Source organism: Battus philenor, unplaced genomic scaffold, assembly GCF_028537555.1.
Source record: "Battus philenor isolate CCGP_79_NKW_IND1 unplaced genomic scaffold, ilBatPhil1.0.hap1 SCAF_25, whole genome shotgun sequence".
Classification (NCBI taxonomy): Eukaryota; Metazoa; Arthropoda; class Insecta; order Lepidoptera; family Papilionidae; genus Battus; species Battus philenor.
Genome location: NW_027181688.1, coordinates 5,768,292 through 5,783,366, shown reverse-complemented (window position 1 = coordinate 5,783,366; position 15,075 = coordinate 5,768,292). Strand labels below are relative to the sequence as shown.

Here is a 15,075-nt window from a genome sequence, read left to right as displayed (position 1 = left end):
TTCCTTAATATGATAATAATTTCAGCTGTAGGAAATCCAGTTCTGGATATAGGCTTTCCTCATAGTTTACTAATGGACAGGTTTCTAGCGGTCCGGATCTCGACTCCAGAACTTTAAGGCTTCAGCGGCCAACTGTAGTCAAATTTTCGCAAAAAAAAATTACAAGTTGCCCCCCATCTCTCTCATTGAATATATAAGGAGAGGCCTGTGTCCAGTAGTAGACACCTTACGGCTGAAATAATAATGGATATTTATAATGGTTTTTTTTTGAGAAACTATACATATATTTACACCGCTATTTGCCTTTCATTAATTATTTATTAATATCATTATCCGATAGTGACCATCTGTGCCATTAGAAGAATGCGATAAGACCCCATTTAACACAAACTACAATCAGATTGAGCACTTAACCGAGCATAATAGTATTTTTCATCTCAGCTATGGGGATCTTTAAAACGCTCCGGTTTGAGAAGAGCTTTGAAAAAATTCAGACAGGAATTTTATTTTTTTAAACACTATCACACTAGTGGAACAGATTGGGCTCATAAATTCTCAAGCCATGTTATCACTTAAAATCTTTTACACTGTAATAAAATTTTTTACAGGTCATTGTGTAGTAAACTTTTGATTTTAATGGATATTAATTCAGAGTTACACAGTAACAGCTTGCATAGGAAGCCTATGATCTTAAATATAATCAAAACGAAACAACTAGTTATTTATATCCATTAACTTTTTTACACAAATACACACTTTATTTGTGGTAGAATGAATCCCTGCTAACAAGTAGTGAAGCGTAGTTGCAATGTTGAATTTAAACTTTATTTTAATTTTGTGTTTTTATATATTTGGCTAAAATTTAATACATAAAATTGAATGTAGAATATTATAATATAACCAAAATAACAACAACTAAAAGGAGCTGTAATGAAATAAATAAGTTTATTCATTTTATTTTAGTAATAAAAATTAATTGTTTTCGTTTTATTAATACCTATGCTTTATGGATCTCATTGTTACTTTTACGAGGTTTTTTTGAGAAGTTATTTACCAAATAATACTTAAAATATTGTTTCACTCAATTTATTCATGCTTTTCTAAGAAAAATTCCTACTGTATAAAAAACAGTTGGGTTAGTATATATACCCAAAATTAACTAATTTATTATAAAAATATTCTGTTCGTTCGTTGTTATTCATTTAGCCTAAACTTTCAACAAAACTATCCTTTTTAATTTAAGAATAGTTTCATGTCAATAAAATCTATGAACAATCTCAACTTTTAACGCCTTCATGGAATAAATTGACTGCAATAAACAATAATTTGTCTTAAATTGCGTAATAATATTGGATGTTGCCAGTATATACACAATAATGTTTGAATATAGTTATTCAATTAAATTTTCATTTTTATTTTTTTCACATCTACTTCACACTACTTATTGGGATCAATATCAACATGTCAGTCAAAAAAAAATATAGTTGAATCCTTTTTCAAAATTAATGTTTAATATTGTATAATAACTTTCAAATTAAAAGTGAGGTTATGTAGAAATCTAGTGATATTTTAATTCGGAGATATAAATGAGAGAATCATAATTAATAATAAATATTAGACTGAAATTGATTCCCTCAGTTTTTTTAACACCATTATTATACATACTAATAAATATGTTAAGTCAATGTAGATAATAAATAAAATAAAGATAATAATAAAATTGTCTTTGACAATGTGTTGGATATTGATTGATCTTATTAAGCAATGTTTGAAATAATATACATTGTAACGTTGTATTTTCAAAATTAAATCCTATAATAAACGGGTTATTTAATACTGAAAATCCGAAAAGTAATATTAAATTTAATTAGTTACTTGATGTTTATTTTTTCCAAGAAAGGTCCTTAAATATGTTTTTTTTAATTAAGAATTAATTTATTAAAAAGAAATATACCCAATAGATAAAATCTTTTTTTTCACAGTGATCTGATATTTGGAAAAATATTTCAAATAAAACATTACTATATTCGCCAATCAGCTTTAATGACACAATTTTTTCCGCACTTTTGTAATCAAGTGAATAGGAAGATGATTGGAGTGGGCGTTAACAATAGCGACAAAAATAAGGATGTGTTTACACGTGGTCGCTTTTATTAATAGGTGCTTCAATAAAAAAAACTTTGTTTTTGTTTTATATATGATTCAAAAATTTGTCATTGTCAGGTACCATGTCAGTATTTGGGTTTCATTTATTAATAGTAATATTTTACTTTTTTGGCCATATATTTTGGACTTCCCAACCACCACAAAATTTTCTAACATATCCAATTGCCTATTTTATGTAAAACAGGAACAATCTAACTCTAAAGATCCTTGTCTTCCTTGTCCTAATGTAAACGCGTCCTTAATTCGTTATTACAAATCAGTTACATGAGTATTAACTCAGGTCGGCGAGTACAGTACAGTAATATTTGAAATTTGGCACAGCTAAAAAGCACGTTTAAAAAAATCAATCTTATTGCACAATGAATAAGGTTTATTATAAAATTTTTTTTAACGGTCACCATAGGGTCACTGTTTCAGCTTTGTTTATTCAAATATTTATTCAACTAACTTTAAAATAAAGTGTTGTATGTTACAACTGTGATTTGTTAGTTTCTTATTGTGTAAATAATGTTAAATCTTTTATTTTAATAGAGATTAGATATTCGGATACATATTCACCTAAAATTATTGATGCTTAGATATTATAATGGAGACTTGAATGTCTTACAGATTAATTAACAAAAGAAACTAATTTCAGTTGCTCTTTTGTGTAGTTTGTTGTCTCACTTTTTTATAAGAAATGTTCTCCATAATAACACTACTTTAGGTAGCATATGCATCCGAATTTTTAATCTCTGTACATAAATAGCTGACTTTTTTATTTAGTTTCATTATGTACTGGTTGTTTCAGCTTAATCTATAAATTATAACAAAGATGATTCAATTTTTTTTAATCCTGCTATATATCATATTCTTTACTGTACAAATAAAATTTAATACAGAGAATTATTAATTATTATAACATTTACTTAATCCACTGGGATGCCACATGGAAGTATGTTAGAATCGTTTTGATTTATGGTAGCATTTCAGGTTTGGTCAGAATTTCACAATTTTCTTTAACTTTGTCTACAATTAATTTATATATGCTGTTTAATTATGTTGGGTCATATTTTTTTGTTTTATTTCATCTGTCATATAAATAAGTCAAATTAGTTTTCTTGCCACAAGTCGAAACGTGAATAAATTAATATTTAATATAATCTTTGATCTTGTATATACAAGTTCTTTGCTATTGTTACAATACAATAAAGTATTTATTAAAATGTTTTTCTTTTTGAATAAAATCCTGCACGTATTCGTTCCTTTATTTTGAAAGCCAAGTGAAAATTAAAGCCAGGAATGATCAAGGTGGCGTATATTGCACATACATTGAAAATATACTCTTATGGATTGGTCGAGTCGGAACTGTCGCCAGGCGGCCTCGTTAACCAGACTTCTTATGGAGAACAATGAAACAGAGAATTTATAGGAAATTTTCAAACACCCGGGAGGAGCTTTATCGAAGGATTTCAGCCACAGCGGGAGGCATGTCACGGACGAGAAATATTAATGACAGCAATGGCGGCCATTTTAATCAATTTATGTAAAACTTGTTTTTTTTTTTGGTATATAAAACTAATTTGTGAATTATATTTTTTTGCTTTTATGTCAATTGTGTAGATGGCTCTCATCTTATCTTAAAAATATCTTTCTCGCTCACACAATGGAAAGTTAACTGCTGTATGAATGAGTTATTATTCGTCAACTTTGAATCTTGTTGTTGATCCCGTTTATCAATTATTAACGGGATTACTAGTAATAATTTTGACCTGGTCTTTTACGTTGAGCATAATAACTAAAATGAAGCATATAATTTTACTAAGTTTATGATGAAACGGTTAAAAATTATTATTTTTTGTAAATGATTATCGAAATCGATTTTAAATGACAGTAAATTTAATCGTCTTTAAATTGAACTGAAGCTGCAAAACTTTTGAATATGTAGAAAATATACATTCATAAAAGATTCAATGAACTTTTAAAATTACGAGATATTTATTTAAAAATGACTATCATTAGAGGGAGTAATGCGACCGCTCTTTACATGTTATTTTGTTATTTTGTTACAGTTCCATTTACAATTCCGACCTGAAAGCAATGACAGCGACTACGTCACTTATGGTGTCCGAATTCCAATCGGCGTTCTAATTCAAACGCATAAGGATAACTTAAGACTAAAATGTATTGTGGCCGTAATGGCCAGCGATACAGAGCGTTTTCACATAAACGCTACACTCTTTAAATGAATCTATTCAAACTTTATCGCCAAACAGCTTGATAAGAATCGTAACTATACGCTCATTGGTCAATACAGCTGTCATACAGTATACGGGGAGTCCCCGCACGCTAACAACCAATGAAATTCTTATGTCGGTGTAAATCAAGCGTAGCTCTAGGACTATGCCAGTGTTGTTAGTCGCGAGTTGACGCTGCGCGGGATCCAATGAAAACTCACACTAATGAGAACGATTATCGGATGCGACCCATGTAACATTTGTAAATAGTAAATTCTCGCATCCAAAAATCGTGTTCTAAAGACAAATTAAAATGAGTTCTTTCATTTGGTAATAGAGGATAATTTTGATTACATTTGTGTTATATCTGATGGATTCCTGTCTTTCTTACTTAAAATTCATGGAAAGTACTGCTCGTAAAGCTTTGAAAATTGCGAACATCACAAAAGCGTCTTGAGTGGTCTCGTTTATAACTCAAAAAATAGCAAACAAGACCGTTTACCTTATGCTGATAAACCTTGCGCGTTAATAGATTGTCTGCCTTAAATCTAATTCAACTGGGACAACCGAGAGAGCCCTCTAAATTAGTTCTAAAGAAATCTAGACCCTGCGCCTCCAGTTAGCCATCTCATACTTTGTGTAACTGTAAATCTTACCCGTTGGAATTTGTGAAAGACAGTGACAAACGCAGCGTAGGACGTCAACCTACAAGGTAGACAGAAAAACTTGTTTAGGTCATCGGAAGACACATTTATTTTACATTGTTCAAACCACATTAAGATATTATAATTACAAACATCTAGTTCCATATGATGGAATAGAAAGAATAATCCCATCTTAAGAAATGCTTCTTAGTCTACGTGATTTCACAATAGAAATACGTTACATTACGTTCAGAACCTTTACTTAAGGTTTCACGGCGTTGTTGTGCCGTAAAACGCGTATAATACGCTTTTGATTCGATGACGTCATTACTAGTGTAATTGAGGGGAAAACCCTTAATATATAAGCCTTTGTTAACCCACAGCAATCGATCTGATTATAGGCTCTTTAGGAATAAATAACTTGAGCAGTCAAAAGAGGTTCAATATTCTAAGTGAAATAAAAGACTGTTTTATGAAGTTACCTGCATGAATATTACATAATATTACGAAACACTTGCGAAACGCTTGTATTAGACAAAGAAGCTATATATGCTATTTTACATGCACGGGAATAACTTGATGAAAGATTGCCACGGTAGCGCGTAGCATGAGTAGTAGAGGGCGTATAATCCTGGTGCACTTTAGCTGTTACTAAAGTTGGTAATCTGTTAACAAAATGATTAACGATTTTTTATTGATCGACAGGGATTTTTGGATATACGCATCTACATTTTAAATTTATCTGTTTAATGTCAAGATAAGATTGATTACCAAACCATATTATTCTATTGAAAATATAGTGGAGGTAAACATGTCTGGTATCACGAACCGTAACGTTAAAACAGGACATTGTTAGGTCTTTGTGAAAAACAAACAAGACTGCTATGTTTAAAATTATAATAATAACTAGTTTAGTTTAGTCTTAATAATAGTTATGAGACTAGAGTTATTTAGTTTAGTAAATACTGTGACATGCAGAAACGTGAGCAAAAAAATTATTTTTAAAAGGAAAGGCACGGATGTTAATGTCTGTGGAATATAAATTCTTTAAAAAACATGCCTAGGATTAGTACCACTGATTTTCACGTGAGAAATGGAAGATAAATAAGAGGAAAATACTGTAAAATTAGTGTTAAAAGAGTTATCAAGTTTCTTGCCTGGTTCTTCTCGATATTAAAGTTCCGAACCTAGTAAAGGTCTATTGATACATATTTCGAAAGTGTTTAGCAAAGCCTATTCTAAAGAATAAATATTTGTTCTATTATTTCATACTCTCTGCTTGAAATATAAAGTGTCGGTACTCGCAGGCTGACTATTGGAAGAAAAATATGGTTGTTCAACTATAGCAACTACAGCTCCGTTATCTGTCTTAATTCGTTCTTTTAAAGGATGATTACCTTCCTACAAGGGTAAACCTATTCCATATGTGCTGTGATCTTATTCACGGAGAGAGCGAGGTGTCATAATGTTGACAATACTCCTTTCGCGAATAAATCTCTTCTGTCAAAGAGGCAGACGCACTTAATTTAGCTGAAGTGAGCCTATAAGGAGCGACCGTATCTTTCCCATATTTCGGGCCAAACTGTTCGTGGAAGACACTATTGTATATCGAACTTAAATTCATAAATTCTTTATTTTACATTGCTTAGACTATATCTTGAACAACGTGCGTTGCCGGTGATGATTCACAGATTTTAGAAATGGTCGCTTACCGTTGACTTTATAAGAAGTCTCAAGGTCTCCCAGATAACGATTGAGAAAGCTATGCTCGGAGTTTCGTTGCGAGAACGGTACATAAACGACGGGATCAGATTTTGCGAATTCTTTTGAGCCACAGTTACCGACGTAACTTGAAAAATTTCTAATCTGAAATGGCAATAGATGGACTACATAACTCGTGCAACCGTTGGCAGTAGAACCCGAGAGGCGAGTACAAGCCATTTGACGCGGCGTGGGTAAGCCTTTTACTTGGTGGACTATAAACATGGTATTGTTCGCGAGAAGTTACTGGAATCGGGCAGCGTAAAACGGGTCGCCGCAGCGATTTGTGGTAAAGGTCTATGTTTGCAATATGTGTCTATCGACTGACAGTACAATTATGATGATGAAGTACGTCAAGGTCAATGTATCACTTATATCCGAATAGGTTAATGGCGCAGACATCATAAGAACAGACAAAAAAATCATTGAAACTATATATTTATTTTAAAAAAAAATTACATATTTAATTAATATTGAAACAGCCTGGAGACAAACATCATTCTCAATGCATGTTATCTCTATGAAGTCATTTACAATGTAATCATCTGAACATACAAATGTAGTTAGACATTTTTTTTATATCCAGCAATATAATTCTAAATATTATCTGAGATCCTATTGTAAAAGTTTAAACATTGTTCAAAGAAAGATTTCTTACTTTGGGAAGTCATGTCTTAGGTATAAAAATTTGTCATTTTAAATTCTAGATGTATTCTAACGGAAGATAACAATTAAGCATCTAGTGTCTACTTCATTAAATTTTCTCACAAGCTTCATAAAAATTCTGCTTTTAAAATACATTTATATAAATTATACATTTTTGGATTCTTCTTTTTTCAAATATATGACCACAGACAACATCGTTGTGGCGGATTCGTGTATTTAAACGAAAAATGTAGACTCGTGGTAAAAGTCACCTAACACGGAATCCATTTCAATAACTCGTTCTTAGATAAATGCGCATTTATAAGCGGGCGAGCGGGCGGTGCACTTTATTGCACGACTACTGCTACATAGCGGAAGTAGCTATATATTAGTCCTTTTCTTACTAAATAAAATGCAAATATACATACAATATAAACGTACATACTTCTCGAATCTAGACCGTAAATTCGTAAAAACTAGCTGAAATATCGAAGTTGGCATTCCTTCGCTAATGTGTTTTTTTGATCTGGGCAATTATCTACAAACAATTGGCGTAAACTTTGCTCTTGAGGTACCACTCAAAAAAATTCTTGAGGCGTAGCGTCCAGGTCTTGCTTTTGCAGACATCAAAATTATGCAGTTGTGGAAAGAAATAGTTATCTACAGACGTTGCGACTTCACTTATAGCTTTGTGGGATTCCCCCTAAGGCCAGTAGGTCTTGAGATAGTATATCACTCCGAAGAAGAAGTGAGTATATTCATTCAACCTTCGCCCATATTTATATCGAAGTAAATAAAGAATTATGTTTCTGTGGAATTCCCCTTTTCGATGCTCCTACAACTTCATACTTTCGGGATCGAACCCGTACACTCGAAATATTTGACTTGCGATCTGTTCACACTTTCACTACATCATAGGTCTAAATCACGTAATCTCAAAGCGACATAGACGCCGCGCAATAGTGCACGAATCGACATTTTTGTAATAAGATTTTACACAGAACGCATGCTGCTCACCGTTGACATTCTGCTTGGCGACTAAATTCCATGAACCAAGCTATCTATTATTATTACACGCGTCCCGCTCACGTATTCTTGTTACGAGCAATGTGATTTTATAATTCGCATGGCTTCTTGGCCTATCTTGAACATAGCAATAGCTATAGCAGTCATTATAATAACTTTAATGTCAAAGCTTTCAACGGTTACCACTCACAATGAAGCGCAAAATTCAAATGTCCAAAACACAGCCAATTCGATAATTATTTGAGGTTGATTATAAAAATTATGATGGTTAGTTATAAAACAAATTAATTTCAGGTGAAGTCGATACATACTTAACGCTATATAGTGCCCGGGTTGTGGTATTTCGAAGACAAAATATAAAATCACCGACCATTATACTATGAGCTTTGGCATCGGACGGAAGCAATAAATTAATGCTCGAAATGTAATGTGGTGAGACAGACCAGAGTATACTGGGCAGTAATCTCGCCCAGCGAAATATAAATAGACTATAGACGGAGTTCGCGTTCTAAATTCAAAAGAGTCCGGCGCGAGCGCAACCCGGACGGACACGAAAATCGATTTTTAATGTAGTTCTGTTGCTAATATCTGGAAGGGCCACGTGTATTGTGATCGTACCTAACATTAGTGTTTGTGTGTGAAAATGTGTGAGCTGTGCAAACAACGTTAATTCGAGCTCGGATTGTTTAATTAGATTTATTGGTAAGTTTTATGTTTGATTTCGTAACAAATTATGCACAGTGTGATTGATTATCAGCAGATGCAGCGTGAGCTCTGTACTAAGTGGACCGACGATATTGTTAAAGTCACGGGAAGTCTTTGAATGCGGTAATCACAAGAGCGGTTGTCATTGAGATCCATAGGGGGAGGCCTATGCCTTGCAGTGGCCTTCTATCATCTAAATAGATGATGATGATGGTAATATGTGTTAAGCAATGATTAAACGGCAAAAAAAAGTTTTATTAATTCGGAAGTATGTACTTAAAAATTAATTACTACCAGAAGTTCCGATAGATTTTCGGAATAAACCTTTATGTTAATGGGTACATACATTCACCTCTTTAAACCTTTTACATATATAACGAACTATCCTGTATATAATTAAAAAATTTTCGTTTTATTTTAATTAAAACACTTTCAAAAATTTTCTTAATATCGTCACATATAAAATGAAGAACCTATGTGAAATTTCATCAATAATAATTTATAATGTATAGAATATTCTAGACTTCATAAACTGAGTTGTTTTATTATTATACATACGGCAATTTATTAATATAAACGTGCATTGTCTTGTCTCTGAAGCCTCTTCCAAAATACAAAAGTTTTAAATTAATAGGAACTTCTTAAAAACAATAAACGTTATTCAGAATATTTCTATAATCATTTATTTTAAGTCGGTTTAAAAAACTTTACGTTTCTGTTATATAACTTTTGAATTTATAATTTTTATTGTAGTGTACATTTATAATTAACGATAAAATATACTTTATAATTTAATTAATGGTATTAAATACCGAATAGTATTAATTAGTCCACATCGGCAATTCTAAAAAAAGTTTCTCAACGGTGTTGCTATGTGCGGATATCGTTTAGTTTATTTTTAATTGAGGTTTTGGTTACCCGCATCAAACATGCCATCAATTTGTTTTCTTAATTATTATGTAATGAATATTGAAAGTAAAAAGCGAACATTTTTTGTCATCGACTTAAATTTTATATTATACATATACATTGTGTATAAAAAAATAAATCTCTCCCAGTCGACTGGGTATGGTGTATATATATATATATATATATATATATATATATAAATAATATAAATATATGCAGATACATACACTATGTAATGCACAATATGTAGGCCAATATACAATAGGCCTCGAAGAGTATTTTAAAATATAGTATACCACTTTGCTGTCTACTTCTGATTCTCTTATTCCGAGGGTAAGTTTATTCCAAAGTAGAAAGTTTTAGACTGGAAAAGAAGTATGAAGCATAACAAATTTATAAGGATGAAAAAAAAATTAAATATAACGTATATTTAAATAATACTATTATTATATTTTGACTTTGATAGAATGCAATCATGCTAAACACTTTCTATTTTCATATATTAAATGTTGCATCTATTTAATTCCGTAATTTGTCTGTCCACGACGCAATCTAAACCTGAATAATTGGCACCGAAAATAAGCGACAAAATCGTTCATAAATGTTTATCCTGCGAAAGAGAACATGTTTTATATTACTAAACACAAAAATATTTCATAATATTATCTTGATGTGTTTAATGTATGTCGAATTAGTAATTGAAATATTGTTGAAAAAAAAAACTACTTCGATGATTAAAATCATATATTCATAGTCTTAAACAATCTTCTACATTCATACATGCATTATATTTTTGTCCTATATATCCTTTAAAATTTATTATTATATTACCTAATAATTTTTATTACACGTTTGTAAACACATATTCACACGCAAATGTCTTTTCATTCCGGAGATTATAGCTGTGAATAGCGACACTTCAAGTTACTCTAACTACTGCAGTTACCATTTATCTGTTAAAAATATAAATAAAATATATATATAACAACAATAATATATAATAATTAAATTTTAAAGTTACATTAAGGTGCGTCTGCAGTAAAGTATCTTGTTCTTCGGTCTGATATAGGTAATAAATAAAACAATAAAGGCTTATTAATTTATTCATACATGGTGATTTTCGTTGCTTTTAAATCTGAGGTTCATAAAACCCCCCTCTCTTAGAGTAATTAATAAATATCATCATCATCATTCCAGTCGTAAGATGTTCACTGCACGATTTCCAATAGTAGTTATACAGTAAAGGTAAAAAGGGTATATATTATATACATATACATTTTTGTAAAAATACTTATTCTTTAGTCAAATATTTAATAACATTTAGTGGTAATAATCATAAATAGTTTTTAGAAACAATAAAAAAATAATTTTAAATGCTAGTCGTACTTTTGAAAATTTCCCTAAATCGTTCAACTATCCCCGCTGTGGTAACCCTGTACATTCTCCCAAAAACTTCATAGGTTTGCAGCTTTCAGTAGTCTGCGGCATTTGTTCGCATCGGACGTGGATTTTGATTATGGTGATTTTTCTAGAAAATTTGAAAGTGTAATAAAAGTTATAAAACACGGTGCTGAAGTGTGTGTGAAATGCAAGCGTAAGTTTCTTTTGTGTGTGAGTTGTGAGGTGAACTTTCTACTTTTGTTTGGAATGACACAAAGGTTTGTTTTAATTGAATCTTCATGATTTTTTTCTGGATATCCGGTTGCCATTTTTTACTATTGTCTTACGTTATTTTTTATCATTATGTAATTTGGATATAACTTCATTATTTTAGTTAATATTAAGAATAATATTCTTTTATTCTGTACAAACTTAACAAAGAACTCTACTCTATTTAATTCAATCAAATAAAAAATGAACAAAATGAATAAAAAGTGGACTAAGTAAGAACGATCTATGTTTTGCTAGTGTACAGTATACAATAAATAAAATAAAAAAATAAAACTCATAACATTTACTATATAGTAATACAGCACAAATTTTTGTGCCCGATATTATTTTATCATTTTGCGAATTCGATTCCGTAAAAGTAAGTTTTAATGAAATGATGTAAGCACTGATTACACGATTTTTGGTATCGGAACCTACGGATATGATTAGAGACCTAACCAAGAAATTAACCAAAATTTGTTTTATTTAGGTATTAAACTAAAATCTTATTCGAACAAGTTTAAAATTCGACAGTGATTAACTTGTAACGGTTAAATGTATATATTCACCGTCACCCCATTTAGTTATTTTAAAAGGCAAGCTTTCACGACGTAAATTACATTTATGCGTATTTTAAAACATATGCATTGTTACTTTTTACTTTAAGTACTTATATATAATTATTATATTTATTGATTTACGTAGTTAGCGTGTTCATATGTGATTTTAATTATTTAATAAATAATAATAGGCAATTCAACTCTACACAATATACAGCAATATACAGCATGTTTGTTTATAGGTGTAAATTTAAAAGGGTAAATGTATAGCTAATTTGTCAGGAAATTTCTTTAAAGTTTTTACACCTATTACCAATCACCCAATAAAGGGATCACTCCAAGATACTATGTATTTCCACTGGAATGCGACAGGCTTCTGGCAGAAAGTAGTGACAGATTGTAAAAATTATTTAATTTTAATATGTAATTTTACGAATTTAGAATTGGCGACCATGAGGAACAGTAATGTGGGTAGGTCTCTCACTATGTGGACCGACCACATACATATGTAAGGTCGCAAGGAGTCGCTGTATGTGGATAATGCAAGAGATTATCGTGGCGATCTTTGGTACAGGCCTGTTTTGCAGTGGCCCTGTATCGGCTGAAAAGAAGAGAGAAGTATGCGAGTTTTGAAAACGTTATTCCTCCAAAATAATTATACCACTATGGTATAATTATTTTTGGAGCAATTGATTTGTGGATAATGTGTGTCATAAAATAGTGAAGTGTAAATACTCTATACATTCACCCGTTTAAAGGTTTAGCAACTATTTTAGAGTTCAGTCGACTTTATTTCTTTATTTCTGCACCAGTGGATATACAAATAAAATGTCGTGTATTTTTATAGATCTCTATTCCACATTCAAAAAGCAAATTCGAATTTTTAGTTTAATAACTGTGACATAAATAGATAACATTTTGTGTGCACAAGGAATTTTATTTTTCGTTTGTGTTTTTAATATATTTACGCTGCAGTGTCCGCAGTGGCCAATAAAATGCCGCTTCTGTTATTAAAGCAACATTTCAAACCGACGCAAACTGTGATTTCCACTTTAAAAAGTTTAACACGCGATGCTTTACTTTCAAGCCTACAAATTGTTTTGATCTAGATTTAAAAGTAATTAATTACATTAATATCTGAAACGAATATTTTTAAAGAAACATAGTCGTTAATTTTAAAATAATTTATGCGTGTAGTTTCGATGGAAATGTCGGACCTGAGTTTTTGTATAAAAAAAACGATAGGGCGTTGACCGTATATTAAATGAATATAAAACAATCAAGTGTGACAGTTTTAAACATGAAATCTAGCAATTAGGCACACCTATGCCTATATCTATCATCATAGATTTAGATTTATATATCATCATCGTTTCAGCATAAGCACACCTCACAGTTGGACATTCGTCTCCCCAATCGATTTCTAATAATATCAGTAAGAAGCGACTTGTATCAAGCGTTTCTTCTGATGACTTTAACAAGGTCATCTGTTAATCTTGTTCGTTAATGTCCTGCGCTGGAATTTTCAATCCGTTGTGTCCGCTTCAGAACCTTAAGGCTGCTGGGGCCATCTGTTCAGCTATGTCGATTATTATCGTTCTACGGATCTCCTTATTGTCGATCCGATCTCGTATAGAATCTCTAACATAGTCCTCTTCATATCTGGTTGAGCCAGCTTGTTGTGATCAAAGTGATGAGGGTTGTAAACATTGAACGAGGTCCCAGTGTCCTGAGGTAAGTCGATCCCATCAAGCTGATCTAGTTGGCCACTCGCGAGAACAACGAAAGAAGTTAATTAAAAACTACATCGTAATTAGTTAAAGCATGATTATGTTAAGTCATCGTTAAATAAGTTAACTCGGACAAGTCCATAGCCTATTGAACCATAAGCAATACCAGTTTACCAAGTCTGATTGTGCCAGTTGCTTTGCCCTACGCATAATCAAGTGCTATCAATACTATTATTACGTAGATTTTTGTATTGTATTTTAATTTTCCTTTCTTTGTATGAGAGAACACTGGATTATGTTACTAGCAGGTCGGAGAAATTTTCCCCCCTATTTAACAGGAGCTATTTTTTCAAAGTATATTTACATTTAACTATAGCATATAGCAGTGGTAGTTTAGCGGTAGAAGACTGTGACTTGAAATCTTAGGTTGCGTGTTCGATTCCCGGGATATAGTTTTACATAATTCACACTTTGTACATCAATTATATAGGAGTGTCACTGCCCACAAACAAGTTTAAAGAGGATGGGCAGCAGAGTGCTACGCTTAACATAATACCACCCAGCGATCGCACTCCCGTCTACCAAGCGTGACGATTGTAGTACGACGACGACATCCTATTCAAAAATTAGTTAATGCTTTCAGAAATAATAAATATTACGTTATTTTATATTTGTTGTGTATTTTATGTTATAACGTGTCAAGAAAAAGCCTTTTGAAATTTCGTAAAATGAAATATTAAGATTAATGTTTGATTATTATCTGTGCCTGAAGACTGTACAGCCTTGTCGCATAACAATATAAAAATTAATTAAAGAAACCTATTTCAAAGTGATCACTGTTTACAGAATAATTTTAAACAAATTTAAAAGCTTTATACTAATCAACCTGGTATATGTAATGGATAATAAAAATCAATACAAAATAGTACGAGTCACGAAATTTTAAAACGTAATTAGAAATATATTAAGTGTAAACATGCGAAACTTTGGAGCGCTTTAAGCAATTTCGCATGGCGACAAATACCGCAAAATCGATGACCTGCTTGTTCATGAACGATGTCCT

The 15,075-nt window shown here is 31.5% G+C and overlaps 1 protein-coding gene across 1 annotated transcript in view; it reads left to right on the top strand.

The window, feature by feature from the left end:
• Nucleotides 1-9,000: 9,000 nt before the first annotated feature.
• Nucleotides 9,001-15,075, top strand: part of RyR (Ryanodine receptor) — a 166,418-nt gene continuing 160,343 nt past the window's right edge. The window contains exon 1 of the mRNA XM_068768362.1: nt 9,001-9,160. The gene's annotated coding sequence lies outside the window, so the exon portion shown is untranslated. The remainder of the gene's footprint in view (nt 9,161-15,075) is intronic.